The sequence below is a fragment of the Pogonomyrmex barbatus genome, unplaced genomic scaffold, assembly GCF_055798465.1.
Source record: "Pogonomyrmex barbatus isolate J1 unplaced genomic scaffold, ASM5579846v1 scaffold5, whole genome shotgun sequence".
Taxonomy (NCBI): Eukaryota; Metazoa; Arthropoda; class Insecta; order Hymenoptera; family Formicidae; genus Pogonomyrmex; species Pogonomyrmex barbatus.
In genome coordinates, this window is record NW_028297149.1 from 6,757,710 (window position 1) to 6,773,973 (window position 16,264).

Genomic DNA, 16,264 nt, shown 5'->3' on the forward strand with positions numbered 1-16,264 from the left:
TTACGAATGATACAAATATTTTTCTACTTAATCACTGTCTTGAATTATTTTCAGAGAAACGGTCAGTTTGAGAGTTCGTTGACACCAAAAATGTATGTGTTTACAGGTCATTAATCCCGACAAGGATATCCTATATTATGTCATGTCGAAGGACGAGGATGGCACAGGGTCAAAGGCATCCATAAATGCATCCATTTGATTCTTCCAAAGAAGCTTAAAGATGCTTCCGATCGACTTTAGAAGCCGATAATGCGTAAGTAGTTACAGGTGGCTGACAGTTGTCGGAAAAGTAGGATATCGAAAAAAGATTTCGAATTTTAGCACAACTTATATTACGGTCAGATATCTATTACAATATAGCATTTCAGAGGCGTTTTGTTGTATAAATAAAAATTCTATAAACTAAAATCCATTGAATTTGAAAAGATGATTTTATTACATGCATGTTACGGAGTTAGTTTTTAATAAAAACGCGAAATTTTTAACGATATCACAGACCATTTATAAAATTCCTGCGTGAAACTTTCGTGAATATAACTGATCGTTTCTTTCGTGTCAAAAGGAGTTTGTATAAATAAAGATGACGTTGCAAATATGTACTTTCACCGCATTCTTGAATGAATTGGAAATGTCTTCAAAAATTTGAGTCAAATTTACGATCTGTATTTGGGAAATGTTTTAAATATTTTGTAGAAACTTTGAGAAAAATTAGATCATAAAAATTTTGGTTCTTAGAATGTACTATTTATGTACTTTTTATGTACTTTTATGTACTTTTATGTACTTTTAATATAAATGCAATTATTCATTAATTTAAAAAAAAAAAATAAATTTTAACAGCATAAAAAAATTAAAATTGATGTGATAATACCTCTAAATACAGAATTACTATATTTGACTTCTGTATATTAAATAATAGATAAAATATTTTTTCGGCGTCTCTCGAAACACCAAGTGTAAAATTGCTTGAAATCGGAAACGCTGGATGCTTCATTTCGGTTTGACAGAAAGGAAAGGAAAGAGGAGAGATGGAATGCTGACAGAGTCTTTTTCCCTCATCTCCACTTTCTTCACCTAATCTCCTTTGGCCAACCTACCAATCTTTTTTCGTCATTTTGCTCCGCTAAATCTCTCAAATAATGTATCCGATGATTTCCCCATTAAAAAAACGTTATAAATACGAATTTTCTCAAAGTGTCTTTCCGTTATTGAGAAAATATGAGTTACTTATCAAAACTTATTCAAATAATACATTGGACAATAATTACTAAATATCTTTTTGACATTATCACAGCGATATCGCTGACTTTTGATATATACTTCAGCAATTCTTTCCAGCGTTCGATTCTAATTACGCAGCTAAACGCGTAATTGGAACCACCGTTGTGTTTTGCAAGTGCAGACCCGTTTGAGCGGAACGTGACATACGCGTACGCGCAGTTTATGCGCAAAATTCCTCATTTTAATTACACCTCGCACGTGGCCAGCAGCAAGTGGCCAAGCTGCGCGATCGCAAACAACGCTGCATGTTTTCGGGTTTGCTCGCACGTATTTCCTGTGTCTTTGTGTAAAGCCGCGTTTGCGTGTGTCCGATGAAAAATCGAGGGAAAATACGAACATCTAGGATTACCTAGCAATGTTCCCTTTTCATCGAAGAACGTGCTTCTTTTTTCAGACAAAAGTATCCCAGAATCCGGAGTCTGGCTGACGTGAATTGATAACTCTCGTCCGAGCCGCGATGCGCCACGACGCTCGGCAATTGTGTTGCCGAAGGTACGTGCAGTCACGTGTCAACAGGAAGTGTTGTCTCTCGACAAACAGCCAACCGCACGGAGAAACTCGACTCTGTTCTCGCAATGAGAACAAAAGTTTACGGCGCCGCGAAATGAAGACGCGGAAGAGGTAACTTTCGTATACGAAATCGCCGGTATTGTCGGAATTGAGGCAAATCGGTCTGTGTCCGCGGGAACCGAATATAAAAACGTCAATTTTTCTCGAGGGCGATGTGCAAAATTAGCGTCCGATTTCTCTACGTGCGTCATATCGGAGTAACGGATTTCCGAATAAAAAAAATTTCCAACACCGTTCTTATATAAGAAGATGCAAACGCGACGAGATACGCGGAATTCGTGCCTTTCGAATGGAAAACGAACGGATCTTTAAATATGAAGTGCTCACACGCGAGCCAATCTGGATAACGGCCCTGCGCGAAAAGTGGCCGCCATTTCCGGCGGAATTACCTATCCAGATAATCTAGAAATAAAATCTTGCGAAGTCTATCGGCGAGCGAAAGAGCCTTTGTCTCAAACGCTCTGGTAAATTGCGCGAGTTTATCGAAACTCATATATAATATCGATTGTAATCACGTATCGACTACAATACATATTGTAGTTATGCCAATACGCGGTTAATTAGATTATTAATTGAATATCTCGGATAATTATAACACAAATGAATCTGAGCGTCAGAAAAAGTTTTTTAAAATCAATTGCTAAACGAGCAATTCATTCTTTTCCCGAACTTCTCTTCAACTTGAAAAAAGATGCGAATTAACGCGTTGATTTTTGCACGTCTGCGTGACGATCTCTCCTTCTTCGCCGAAGCATTTAAAATTGAGCTCTTTCAGAGTTGAGTACAGCTCGGTACAGCTATCAAACGGGAAAAAATGTCACACTTTTACGCTTGTTTAAGATCCTTTTCAAGATCCAAAAGCGAGAAATCAAAGAACTTCGGTGTACCCGACGTAAGATTAAAAGACGCGTCTACTTCACGTCTGTGCAACGATCGTTAAAAACTAAATTTCCACCGACATAAAAACGAGACGATATTCATAAAGGAATCAGATCGAATAAATATTTATCTTGCTTAATTTCGAAGTGACATCGCTGTGATATAACATGGATGCTCTTTCTTAACTTAAATCGAATGCGAAAATATCGTAACTTTATTCGCGACGAGTATCTCTGGAAGCGGAACAACACGGATGGAAAAGTTTGCTTGGACGATATCGTGCAGTGTCGGTTAGGACCAATGATCTCTTTGGATCTCGCTTGGGCCATGTGACGCAAAGACGCCGTTAGGTGCACAACAGGAGTGTCATTTTTTTTTCACTTCCCGCTGAGGTGGTGATCTTTAAATGGACCGTGTGGTCGGATCACGTTTTGCACACGTGTACGTGTTGGCGTTTGTGAAAACACCGGATCGGCTGGCGCAGGTCATCCACCGTCTGTCGCTGAGAGCCCTTTGTAGTGCTGAGTGCGACTAGTCAAACTGGAAGGAGGCATTCTCCGAACCGGCAACATTCCTCTTCGGCAGACGAGGATAATTTCGCACCTTGCACGGACAGCCGACGGTGAATGAAAAGAAATGGAGTAGTGGCACAAATAGTTTGGCACTGGATATTACAAGTCGCCGAGGTAAAAACCTCAGTTGCCTCAGTTCTAATGCTCCAAAATCGATATATCCATCGTGTATATTAAGGACAAATCATCATTGTTTTTGAGATGGATTGTTTATGATGGATTTGTCGATATTGTTGTCATCAATGTACGAGCTGGAATCGAATTTTGTAACGCGCGATATAACCATTTGACACAAATCCGATTAGAACGATCGGCGTGACGTAATCAGAAATATTTTTCCCAAATGAGATGTTAACGATCGTGTGCCACCATTTACTTACTTTTATCTTCACTTTCTATCAATTTTCTGGTATCTCGGAAAGTTTACTCCTTTGCGCTAACGGCTCTTTGTCACGGTTGTTATCTTCCCTATCGGCAATTTAGATAGAGAGATCCTGCGACAGGAGAGATAACGATTCTTCAAGCGATAGTGCCGACGGTGACATCGTATACGGCGGAAGTGCCGGAAGTTCAACGACCTCGTTACCTCTAGTCCGTACTAAATAAACTTAAGGGGCATTTTCACACGACATATACATTATGACGTTTGTGCAGTTACAATGTTTGCAGTAATAATATTAATTTTCAACATCGCGCTCGTCTCGGAGCAATTAACATCAGCAACATCGTAATACCATATATCTTAAACTGGGAAATAATCTATCTTCCCAAACATTCCACCGACGATGAATCTTGGAAACGAGACAATCTATCTTCGCGAGAAATTTCGGCGCAACTCGACGACGGATGCGACGGACATGTTTAACGATACCGTCGAATTGACAATTGAAAGGCTGATCTCGAGAAAAGAACCGTTTTCAGTTTGAAAAGCAAGGCGTTTTGCACCTGGAGTATAAGTGCAACCTTGGCTTAAACAGCCGGTCGAGGCGAGGAATTGGCCTGATCAACCGTCGCACCTGTCAAGATATGTAATTTAATTCCGTTCCAGTTCCATCGCGCGGTTGTTTTCGTTACGACACTGAAATGCCTAGCCATGAAAGTGTTCGCCGTATATCGAATGCCTCGAGCATGTTCCCGTTGATTCCGCCTATTTTCTTACGCGATAACGAGAACCGTACTCGATATCGGCATAAGAATTCGATTTCGATAACTTCGTGTCAAATGGACGCGAGAGGAGGACGGGAGAAGACTTTGATATCGCGAAATCCCGTTTTAGTATTAGTATTCTACGAGTTTCCGATATCTATGAGCATAATAATACATTGATTTTCCATACGATACGATGTTGCAAGTCAAATCGAATTGCATCGGATTCCGAGGACGAATTTCCGAGAGCCAGAGTGCGAGAACTGGAACGAGCGACGACTCGCCTCGGGGACGCGAGAATTAATTTGTGGCTGGGCCCGGACGCCCGTTCGCTCGCTCGCTCGCTCGCTCGCCTAACTCACGGGCAACTATCGTGCGCGAGTATGCGCGAGTATGCGTTCGATGTGGCACAACTCCGGCAGAGCCTACTCGTATTAACGCCACCAGGATAGAATTCGCTAACTGTGAATCGTTTCGTACATATCTCCGCGAGCTGCGAGGATCGATACGGTCGCCATGACGACGCGGATTCCTCTCTCTCTCTCACTCTCCTCTCTCTCTCTCTCTCTCTCTCTCTCTCTCTCTCTCTCTTCTCTTCTCTTTCCCTCTATCTGCCTTTCTCTTACTGTGTAGGGATACAGATACTGGGATACATCTCAATATGAGTGTATTCTCTCTCTCTCTCTCTCTCTCTCTCTCTCTCTCTCTCTCTCTCTCTCTCTCTCTCTCTCCCTCCCCTCCTTTTTTTCTCCCTCAACTGCCACTTTTCTACATTATTCGCTTTTTCGTCCCCTCGCGACTCTTTGTCTCCTCGCTTTTTGCCCGATTCCGTTTACACCGATGAATTTTTTTCCCTTCCGTGGGTAGTAATTATTGAGATTACGAGGGGAAGTGTAAGCTTTGGGAAAACAAAGAAAGCGCCGAGCGATCTAAAGCGGTTAGAAAGCGTTTCGTAAATCCGGACCAACCGTCGCGCCGAACGTTTCGCGAACGATTGCTTCCCCAAGTCCGCTATCTCAAGTTGGGTGCATTCGCGAGATAAGTAGAGTCGATTTTCTCGTGCAAATACGAGAAATCGCGCGACGATGCACCTGGCAGGAATAGCCCATTAATCCGTTTCCTCGGTAGCGATAATATATACATGTATATACCGCGAGGTATTCTATATGGCAGAATAATTTAAGCATCCACGTATCTACGAGAGTGTTACTTCTATGGGACCGTTATCCAGCTTACTAGTACCGATATTGCTCGCACTGCACAATCTTATTAACTTTGCGAGCCGTAAAACTCGCACGCCGACAATATACGAACGTGTGCATGGTGTATTCAGAGATATTACCCGCTCTCTCTCCGCCCCGACTTAATTAACCGTTTTCCTATATTAAATTAAATTCACCGAATCGTGCGCGCATGATGGTTGAAACTAATGGTTCATCCAAGATTTAAACTGCCTTATGTGAGAATACTCGATTTCGGAGCAATCGGAATAACAAAAAATCGTCAATTATATATCGTGCCATTTTTGGAAACAATCTTATTCCTATATTTATTACTGATTCGACGAGATCTGATCGCCCTGATTACCGTGGGAGGAGTTACCGAAAAGCGATTTCTACTTGACGATCGTGAGGCAAGGGGGGTGGAAATCGAGGGAAAGAAAGGAAACATCGTGATGAGACCAGGCATCGCTCAACGAGCTCAGCTCCGCTTCAAATGAGATCCAGTTCGTTTCCTCCGCCTTCCGTCAAACTTAGCCAATTGATCGCGAATTCATTCCGACGAGTATAAAAGTAATGAGAGACGGTGAGAATTCTTCGGCTTGTATGCGAATTAATCAACGGAATTGGTAACACCGTGAAAAATTAGATAAACAAATGTAGATTAAACATGAGAGTATAAAAAAAATTTTATTTTATTCCATTAAATAGATAAGTAGAATTACAATAAATTAAAAGAAAATTAGAATTATAATGATTAGAATTATAATAAATTAAATTAGAATTATAATAATTAAAAGAAAATATTACTTTTTTAATATCTTATACTTTGAATAAGGAAGTTCGATATAAAAGTCTTAATTTTCTCCACGGAGCAGCACGCAATTAAGATCATAAATGATTAAATTTTCCCGAGCTAGTGAATCTTATTTTCGATAATACGCGACGAGATTTTCTTCGGTCTGTCTAAATCTGTCAGTCTAAATGCATCAAAGAGTCTCGTCGTTTTCGTTCGTTAGTATAATAGGATGAAAAAATATGAGCTTCCCCCATGTTGTCGCGAACTGATAAAGAACGAGGAGACAATAGTTTCACGTTCACACAGATAGCAATCGTTCCGCGAAAAGAAAACGCATGGAACACGATCAAATTTCCTTTCAACTCCGACCAAATGGACCGTTTTCTTCTCGATCTCAACGACGCTCGTAATTGCTCACACATAGAAACCATCCTGTTGTATTACGACGATTCATTGATCAAACAGAGATAAAAGAGATAAAGATGAATATGAGAAAATTGAGAATATTGATGATTCTAGGAGCATTATAATTCTAATAATTTAATTAATAATTTCGATTAAGTCTCAGTCCCTTTTTCTCTCTCCTTTTTAAGTAGATCCGGTGGATTAAAATTTCATATTCCAGAGAAGAAAAATCAAGTTACGTCGTTGTTTATAATACCGGTTTCATATTAGAATGTATGTAACATGACATTATGCATATTATATTACACAAACGACTTTTACTACTTTCTTGCTTTCGACAAAAAATATGACGTAATGCGATCCCAAGAGCGCAAACGACGGGAATAAAATGTAAATTTCCCACGCGCATACTCGAAAGGTTTAAGAAATTGTTCCCGCTTTCGCCGTATAAAACGCGAGCGGGGCAACGTCGCCATAGTCGCGCGACTCCGTTGTCCAATCTTGTAACGTTTCTCTAATAATTTATCTCGCGCCGTGACTCACGTGCTGGCCGTCCTTTTATTAAGCCGTAAATTAATTCTTTCAAATTGAGCTCTCCCATCGTAGACCGTGCTCCCATCGCAGCCCAGAGCCCAACCGGGATCGTAAAAATTTAAATGCAGCGGTAGGAAGTTGAGCCGCAGCTGCTCGAAAATGTGGGAGGCAGTGACTCACGAGAAATCCGAATCGGCATGCGACCGAGTGGTGGGAACTAAAACATCCGTAGATCGATGATTCGTCTCGAAAGAGAAACAGCGCTCGACTCAAGGGAAGTGCCATCGCACAAAGTAATTATATATTATGAAATACAAAGGAATCTATTTATAAATCTCACGATAATCTATCCGAAGCTGTTATTTAAAAAATGAGAACTTATGTTCCATATTCGTCTTCCTCTCTTTCATATTCTCTTTTCATATTCTCGCTGATTTAATTAATCGCGACCGCTTTTTACCTTATATATAATTATTTATTGTAATGTGTTATTTTCACATTTGATTAGCTCCATTGTCCAACAGGTTGTATGCAATGAGTGCATACGGAATGACTAGCTGCATCGGAGCAAACACGCTGATCCGAATACGTTACGTGATTCACGCGTGAGGAGACTTCCATGAAACGTTCTTTAGGAAGACACGCTGATTCAGGAAGATTCTTGGAAACCTATTCACTCCTCCGCGAGGAATTACTTATGAATCAACGTAGTTGCATCTCTCGTACAAATGGAGATTCCGAGCATCATAGTGTCAGTTATAGCACCCCCGAGTTCGTCGAGTTACCGTAACATCCCCTCAGTGAAAATACTTAATTTACAAGAGAAGGAAGAATGTTTTTAAACACAGTTGTATGTTTCTATATCGTACATTTTAGAATGTATATTTTATATTTAAAACCTGCTGTTTTCTTTCGTAAAATCTTTTACAAAATATATATATATAGAAATGATGATCGAACGACAAAAAATGAAATAATAGTGTACGAAGCTGCATTGAGCATAGATTTTTTTTTCGGAAGAAATATCGAGGTGTCAAAAACGACCGGATTCTCAGGCAAACCTACGAGATTCCACCAGCCTGTGTCAATACCAATCTTCTCGTAGCATCGTTCGCACAATCCCGTATCGACATTGCCGCCAGCACACGTGAAAATACAGTCTCGATCGACCACCGTGTTCGCGCTTTTCTCTTTCCCATCGAAACTGCTCATTCGCTTGGCGGACGAAATACAAAAGACAGTCAGAGTCGCCGTTAGCGTCACGCGATTGTTCTCCCATACGGACTAGCATCCGCACCGGCGCACTAGAAATCCTAAAATTTTTCGGGGAAGAATCGGATTCTGTTCTGTCAGTTATGTCGAAATTGTGAAAACGAGGAACGCTAACTTTGCAGACGTGGCGAACTTAACGTACCAAGGCACAATGGACGTCGGTACCGACCACGTTTCGCGCAGAAGCGGCGACGTGACGTTTTTCCGCTCGTTAAAACACATTTTATTTTCAGCGTCGGCAAAACACCTGGAACAGGCGGCCAGCGACCTCGTTCTCGAGAGATTAAAATTTATACCAGGCCTGCGTTGCCGTTCTCGACCTGCACCTGCTGCCCTGCCGCCGTCGGCCGCGCTATAATCTTATCGAACGACGTTGATCCGCCCCAGCCCCGGTCGTTGCCATTGCTATTGTTGTAGGTCGGAATGGATCTCACCCCTATGCGCCCGTGCGTTTTTACGAGACAGGGGATGCATTTCGCAACAGAGTATCTCTGATATTAATCCTCGATTATATATAATTAATGAATTTTGCAGAAAGACTCAAATACAGAAATGATTCTGATAAATATTATCAAAAGATAATCTTACGGTTTCTCTAAAACTCATCTAGAAGTAGAAAAAAATTTGATAAAAAAAAAAAAGGGAAATTAAAAACATAAAACCATGGGAAAAAAAATAAAAAAAGTATAAGTAAAAAGTACAGCAAATCTTTAAGATCCATTTTTAGATCAATCTCACATATTTCTCATATTACATTTTCTATACAGCTTTTACATCTAAATCATTTTTTTGTTTTAATTATTGTTCTAATATAAATCTAACAAAATTAAATTCGTTAAAGAATGTTATTGATCTAAAAAATTAAGTTTGGCAGAGATGATCACATTAGATGATAGTTCTCAGATAAATTTGATATCTGCCAATCTTTTATCGATCTTTTTCTCTTTGTCGGTATTAAAGTTGATCGCGTGTGTAAAGAAGGCCACGTCGTGTCGCCGCTGCGACTGCAGTTCCTTGCGAGTTGTAACAAAGCCGCAACTGACTCCGAGGCCCGTTCGCGTTAACGCGTCGCCGCGTAAAGCGTTACCGTGAGTATTTTTAGTGCATCGAGTCGAAGTGAACTAGACGACCGGGATGGGTACAGACTGTTCTTAACGAGAATTCGGTTTCAGCCAAGCTCCGTTTACACCATTCATATTCTTATTCTTCTATATTATTCACGCACTCATTATGATTGAGATATTTTAAATTATTATTAATCCCGCATTAATTGTATGCTCTTTTTTGATTTAACAGATTGACAGATTAATATTGAATTGACTTTTTTTTACCAAAAATTTGAAAGAAGTTTTACAATATTGGTCGCTAATCAACAGACACTGCTCAAGCACAAAGATGTTCATCAAAGTATTAATACTGTATTTTAACAAATTTGATTTAAAATTTGCTGAATAATTTGTAGGTTAAAAGATGTGCAATTGTTGTAAAATATCTTTTACATACATTTTATAGTTATTATCCAGTTGATAAATTAGATAATAATAATTATATCACGTTATACATATTATTATTTTTGACTATATAAAATTATTAGCTTATTAATTGATAACAAAGCGTATATACGAGCTTGTATTAAAATTATCCGTGGATTTATTTAATTTTCATTTGCAAGTACATATATTTTTTTATGTTTTTATTATATCCTTTCTTTATTATATCCTTCCTGTTTTTTAGAAATAAGCCACAATTTATTCCTTCATTGGGCTAAGTCGTTGTTGCAATTAGCCTAAACGAGTTAAGATTATAAATGTCCAATCTTTTAGACATATTGACAAAAGCTCATATCCTCAATGAAATTTATTTAACAATCGTTACTCGTAATATTCTATACAACCGAAAGATTATTTTATCAAAGAGATACATGTCTAAAGGCACTTATGAAAGACCAATATAACCGCAGTTAGTCCGACTACATTGTGTACGCTATACTATGTATATTATCTTAAAGTGATATACGAAAATATTTTACTATCCCTCTAGTGGAACAAGAACAACTAATGTTAACATGGAGATAATAATCTGTAAAATTATTCGTCACTCTCGCTATTAAATTAATAAAAATATGAAGATATCGGTATCTCTTTTAAATAATTAATATTTTCAATTTTCATTTTACAGATAGATTAATGTTATTGTTCGCATATATAAATCTGCATATTTTCTTGATATTGATATATCAAGAAAAAAAAGAGCAGAGCAATTCATTAGTCTTTCGCTCGTACTATTTGGCATTCGAAAGAGAAGGCAAATTCTATGTTGGACTGAAGTTACATATTATTGCAGTTGGTCCCGCGTTCAGCGAGACTTCGTGAATAAGCGACGTCATTTTCACGCGTGCCTAAGCGCCACCGCGTACGAATTTACATCGGGATGGAAGGGCGCCGATGCCAGCGAAGAACCCATGGTGAACAGCCATGCTGCTGTTACGCGGAGTTGCCATACGTTTCGTCTTCGGGGCTTGCAAACGTGAAAACGTAGCGTTCGTTCGCAGAGTAATTTCCTACGTTATAATTTTTTTATAAATTATTTAAACTCGCTCTCGTACGTTGGGCGTATACTCTTGCGTAGATTCGCGTGCGATCGCCTCAGGTCTTCGAGTGCATCCTCGTCGAAAGAAGCGCGACGGCGGTGAGTTCTGTTTACCGTGAGAAACCGCGCACGTGCGCGACTCAGAGGCCAAGACTTTTCGCGTTTAAGTTCGAAGGAGCAATCACTTATTCATAGTGTGAGCACGCAAACGAATTGTTGCTACCACTGACGCGACGATAGCCGACCGACATCGATTTGTTCTCGAGAAAATGGAGAAAAGGAAAGAGAGAAAAAAAGAAAAAAGAGAGAGAAATATATATTTATTGATACAGGGCTGAGTATCATCGCGCGGTGTAAGTAAAAAATTTTTAAACATGAATTATTCACATTTTTCTTCGTCTCTCTCTCTCTCTCTCTCTCTCTCTCTCTCTCTCTCTCTCTCTCTCTCTCTCTCTCTCTCTCTAGATATTCTCTATTTGATTTTCTAAAATAAATCAAATAATATATTTAAGTTAATAAGATAAGATATGTTGCCAATAAGATATGTTGAGTTTCTTGTAAATGTAAACATAAAATAGCATTATTCTGAAAAATCAGATTATACCAGAAAATCTATTCAAATGTTGTACAAACTTTCCTTGAGAATTCTCGGAAGATACTTTTGTTCAAAATTCCAAATAAAATTCTAAGTAAAATAAAAGGATTCTTAAATATAATTTTGAAATAAACTTATTTTATTGTGTTTGTTCTTTTCAATATTTCCTAATCATGAAGAAAAATCATTTAATATTAATACTTTGGCTCACTTTAAGAAAATTAGATTTTTTTTTTAAAATTGCAATGTATACAATATACATAGATGCATATATCGTACTAATTGTCAACTTAAATGATTGGCAGATTATTAACAGCTTGCTTCTAAAAGCAAAATTATTAAAATTTTTTTTGAAAGATGCAAAATTTAAATTTAGAGATAAAATTGCAAAAAATTCGCTAAATTGGGATAAAATTTCATATTCCTGATTTTTAAAAGTAAAATAAAATTTTCTGAAAATTTCAGACTTCCAAGTTTTTCCAGAAAGTAATCCTATATTGATTTACATTATAATTATATGATAAAAATACTCGATTGAATTTTATCACGCATTTTTATGATATTTGTCGTATATATCAAATCTGTTCTTTATTGTACTTTTTTTAAATAAAAAAAACATCTCATAATTAAATATACAGACAATGCGCTTGTTATATCGATGGCAACGATAATATGCACATGATTGGTGCGACATACATAAATACTTCAGCAATTTCTCGTTCGGGATTAGCATTTTCGTGCTAACCATAATTTGCGCATACGTAAAAGTTTACCTTCCATGTGGTAGTGGGATTATTTTAAGGAAACTAATGCGTTGTGTAAAATGCTGATAATGGCGTTCTGAAACGACGAACAAGTTACACAGAAATTATATAAAGTTAGCATAATAGCACAAAAAAATATTGTTATATGTTCATATCTTTCATACCTTGTAAAATATAAATAATATAAAGTACAATTTACGAGTTCATGGCAATTCCTTCTGTTTAGCCGTTGCCGTTCTGTTAACCATTAAATAGTACAGTATTCGGTTACCTTTTATACATCTGATGATTAAACAGCACGAAATAAATTATTCGAATCAACATTTAACACATCTTTAACAGAAGTACAAACGCGCTTCGTAGACTCGGTAGCTTTAACGCGACACCGCGGGTGTCCGATCGATACAACTACCCCTCGCGTGCGTGCAAAACATCGTAAGAATTGCGGCATTTAATCATCTGCGTGAGGGCTCGCAGGGGGAGAGACGCGGGATATATTTTTCAATATTTTTAGCCGGTAAATCAATTCGCGTCGGCGATGAATCAAAACGAGCTCGCTCGTTCGGTACGGCGCATTGTCGACATTTGTCTTCCGTAATCTACGTCTATACGGGAAAAAAAAAAAAAAAAAAACAAAACAAAGCGAATTCGAGAAGAGGAGAAGAGACTCGCTCCTATATTTCCACCGGTCCTCCTCTTTTCTTCGTCGTCGCGCTATTTTCGAATGTACGAGACGAAAAACATGCGAGTAGCTATTAATCTCGTGATGTCATACCTATGATACTAACTCCAATCGGATGTTGTCGACAAACGTATGATGAATTATTCTCGCGGTCTTGTACGGCAAGATCTCGATAGTCACCGCTTGCACACCGTGACCGTCAGACGAGTAAACGAGCAAAATTGCCGATATTAAATTGCAGCCTCGCTAACAAAAAGCGGCTTGTCGTGATCGAGTCTTTGTCGTACGAATTGCCTACTTCGTTTTTAGCAATCAGACGAAAGGTGAATAAACTTTGATTCTTTTGCCGCGACACGCAAGGCATTAAAAGCGAACGCGCGAAGTCCTTGCCAAAAACGAAAGGAGCGATATGATAGAGAAGAATTGTGCACTTACTCATAAATGCGCAAGAAGAAAGAAAAGCTAACACCCCGACTTTTGGCTTAAATGCCGATATGACGAAGACACACAATGTAGCGTACAATTTAAATTAAAAGCAAGACAATTAGAACACGTAATTTGGAATTTCTGGCACAGTCATTGTTCTTTCTGTCATCATTATCCATTACTATACCTCGTTCAGCTTGTATTGTGACTCACCATCCCCGTCTCTGACCTGAGTGAAAAAAGAACAGAGAGAACGAGGGAACGGAAGGGCCATGCCTCCCCCCCCCCTTCCTTCGTCGTTGAATCTCCTCGCAGCATCGATCCTGCGGTCCCTGAAAGGAGACGGCCATGAACCTCACAAAGAGACACACAGCCGCGTCCTCCGGTGCATCATCCTGTCGTCTTCGACTCGTAATACTCCTTTACAGCTCTATCCCTTTTTCTCACCTTCTCCCGTGATAGCGATCAACGATTTCGAGATAGTCCTTTCGCGATCTTCAAGACGCATGCGTTTAAAGCGCTCACCGTATGTCATTATTACGAACCTCCCTCCCGATCCTCGCATGACCGAGTTTTTTTCCGACATATCATGATGAAAGCGTGTTTACTATCGCATTAGCAGCGAACGCACGCAAAGAACACCGCGTCGAATCGCTCGCGCGATATGATATCGAGGAGAGGCATCGCAGTTCATAAATTTTTACAGATGCGGGGAACCGTAAGAACAATAGTCGACTATCGCGATGTCAAGCGAATACTCGATGTACTTTGAAAAAAATGTTTACGTTTATACAGCACGTGGTATAATGTAACTTTCAAGAGGCTTGGCTATCAGCCGTTTATCCCTCATCAAAGAGCGTTTTTCTCAGTAAGTCTCGAAAGAAAAAAAGAAAAAAAGAGGAAAAGAGAAGAGAGAAAGAGAGACGAGGAGAGGAGCTAAGCCGTAGCGTGGCTTGCGTAAGAATGAGACAGCTCTCCGAGAGGATCGGTCCGACGCTGCAAGCCAGGTGCATTGACTCCGCTCCACGGCAAACCGGATGTCGGACTCGACTACCTGCCCTATCCCGTCGCGCTTTTCTCCGGATTTGGCTTACGGGCCGCGCATGGTGTGTTTTGTGGTCTGTTTTGTGACACAAACAATCCTGCTTGTGGGATATATATATATATATATATATACATACTCTCGTAATCGAGTGTACGAGACAACATCGAGTCCCGAGACGATCAAGTATTTATCAAGAAGTGCCTTGCACCTATTTAAATCTTAATTTTCTCTTTTACCCTAACTGGACGGTAACATGCAAAGTTTATCGAGCCGTAATAATAATTTTCAGAATACCGGTAGATTTTTCTCCTTAAGGAAAGAAAACGGCGAGAGGGACGTTTGAGGGTGGGACATCAGATTCGTGTTCGAGTGTAAGCAAAATTTCAATTCTCATCGGCGTCAACCTTTTCCCCGTTCGATCGTGAAGTTGCTCCAATCGCGGTAAACGTGTTTGTAAGGAAAATATGCGAGACTCTCAGGCCTATCGAACGATGGTACTGACGGCGTCCCTCGTGTGCAGTATAAAGATACTTATCGTACGGACCGAGACGATCGTAAATACTAACGCCGAAAGTCGTGAGTCTAACGAATAATACACCGTCTCTTGCCCCGACTCGTTCTCTTTGTTATGCCCGGACCACGAAAGTGCAATGACCGACCCTGAACCAGAGTCATCGGCAAACGAGCGGACGATTCGTTATTGTCTTATTCTCAGTTTAACCCTGCTGCACCTCGTTTAAAGTACGCCACGGATGACGCGCGCGTCACAAATGAGAGGGAAATACCTCGCACTCCGCAACGTGTATCCGTACGAGTATTTTGTACTAAATGACATAAATAAATATAAATTAAATCAAATAGATATAAATTAGATCAAATAGATATAGATTGGAATGTTTTATATTATCGCTTATTTACATTTGTTCAATGTGTATGCAAAAATATTTTTTGTCGCTTTATTTTTGTCGCTGTATTCTTTTATTTTTTTAACGTTAATTAAAAATAAATGTCATTTTAATTTGAATAATTCATCGCTTCATATATGGATTCCGCTTGAGTCACTGTTCAATGGTTGTCGTTGTATCCAATTATTATTAAAAAGAATTTTTTCATGAGAGAACGAGATGTGAAGTAACAACACATGCGAGAAAACGATCGTTATTCTCAGTCCCATGCGATTTACATCGATCAGTGTCTGTCCTTCGAGGAAACCAGAACGAAACAGACAGCCACTCGATCTGGTTGGTGTTGGACGTTCGCTTCTTAAAAGTGCACGCGACGAGGCCAAATAAGCAATCGTGAAAGCGATTCGTATCGCCATTGCACTCGGAGTTTATGCACACAAGGTGGAACAGTCAACATTAGCACGCGCGCAATTATGAGATGTGGCCTTAACACAACATCTTAACAAAAATCATCGTTTTCTTATCGAAAGGAAAAATTATGTCGTTATTTCAGAGAAAATTACAGACGCAATTAACATCG

The 16,264-nt window shown here is 39.3% G+C and overlaps 1 protein-coding gene and 1 long non-coding RNA gene across 4 annotated transcripts in view; one reads left to right on the forward strand and one right to left on the reverse strand.

Annotated features, from left to right (window-relative positions):
• Dora (zinc finger SWIM domain-containing dorado) overlaps window positions 1–16,264 on the reverse strand; it is a 58,669-nt gene that overhangs the window by 32,981 nt on the left and 9,424 nt on the right. The gene's annotated exons all lie outside the window — the stretch shown is intronic.
• LOC105425368 (uncharacterized) lies at window positions 850–12,501 on the forward strand. Of its 3 annotated transcripts, none has more exons than XR_016140439.1 (4): window positions 850–1,567; window positions 1,676–1,902; window positions 7,479–7,699; window positions 7,931–12,501. It is a non-coding gene; the product is annotated as an uncharacterized LOC105425368 (long non-coding RNA). The 3 variants fall into 3 exon arrangements; XR_016140441.1 differs by having other exon boundaries at window positions 858–1,567; window positions 1,676–1,773; XR_016140440.1 differs by having other exon boundaries at window positions 869–1,773.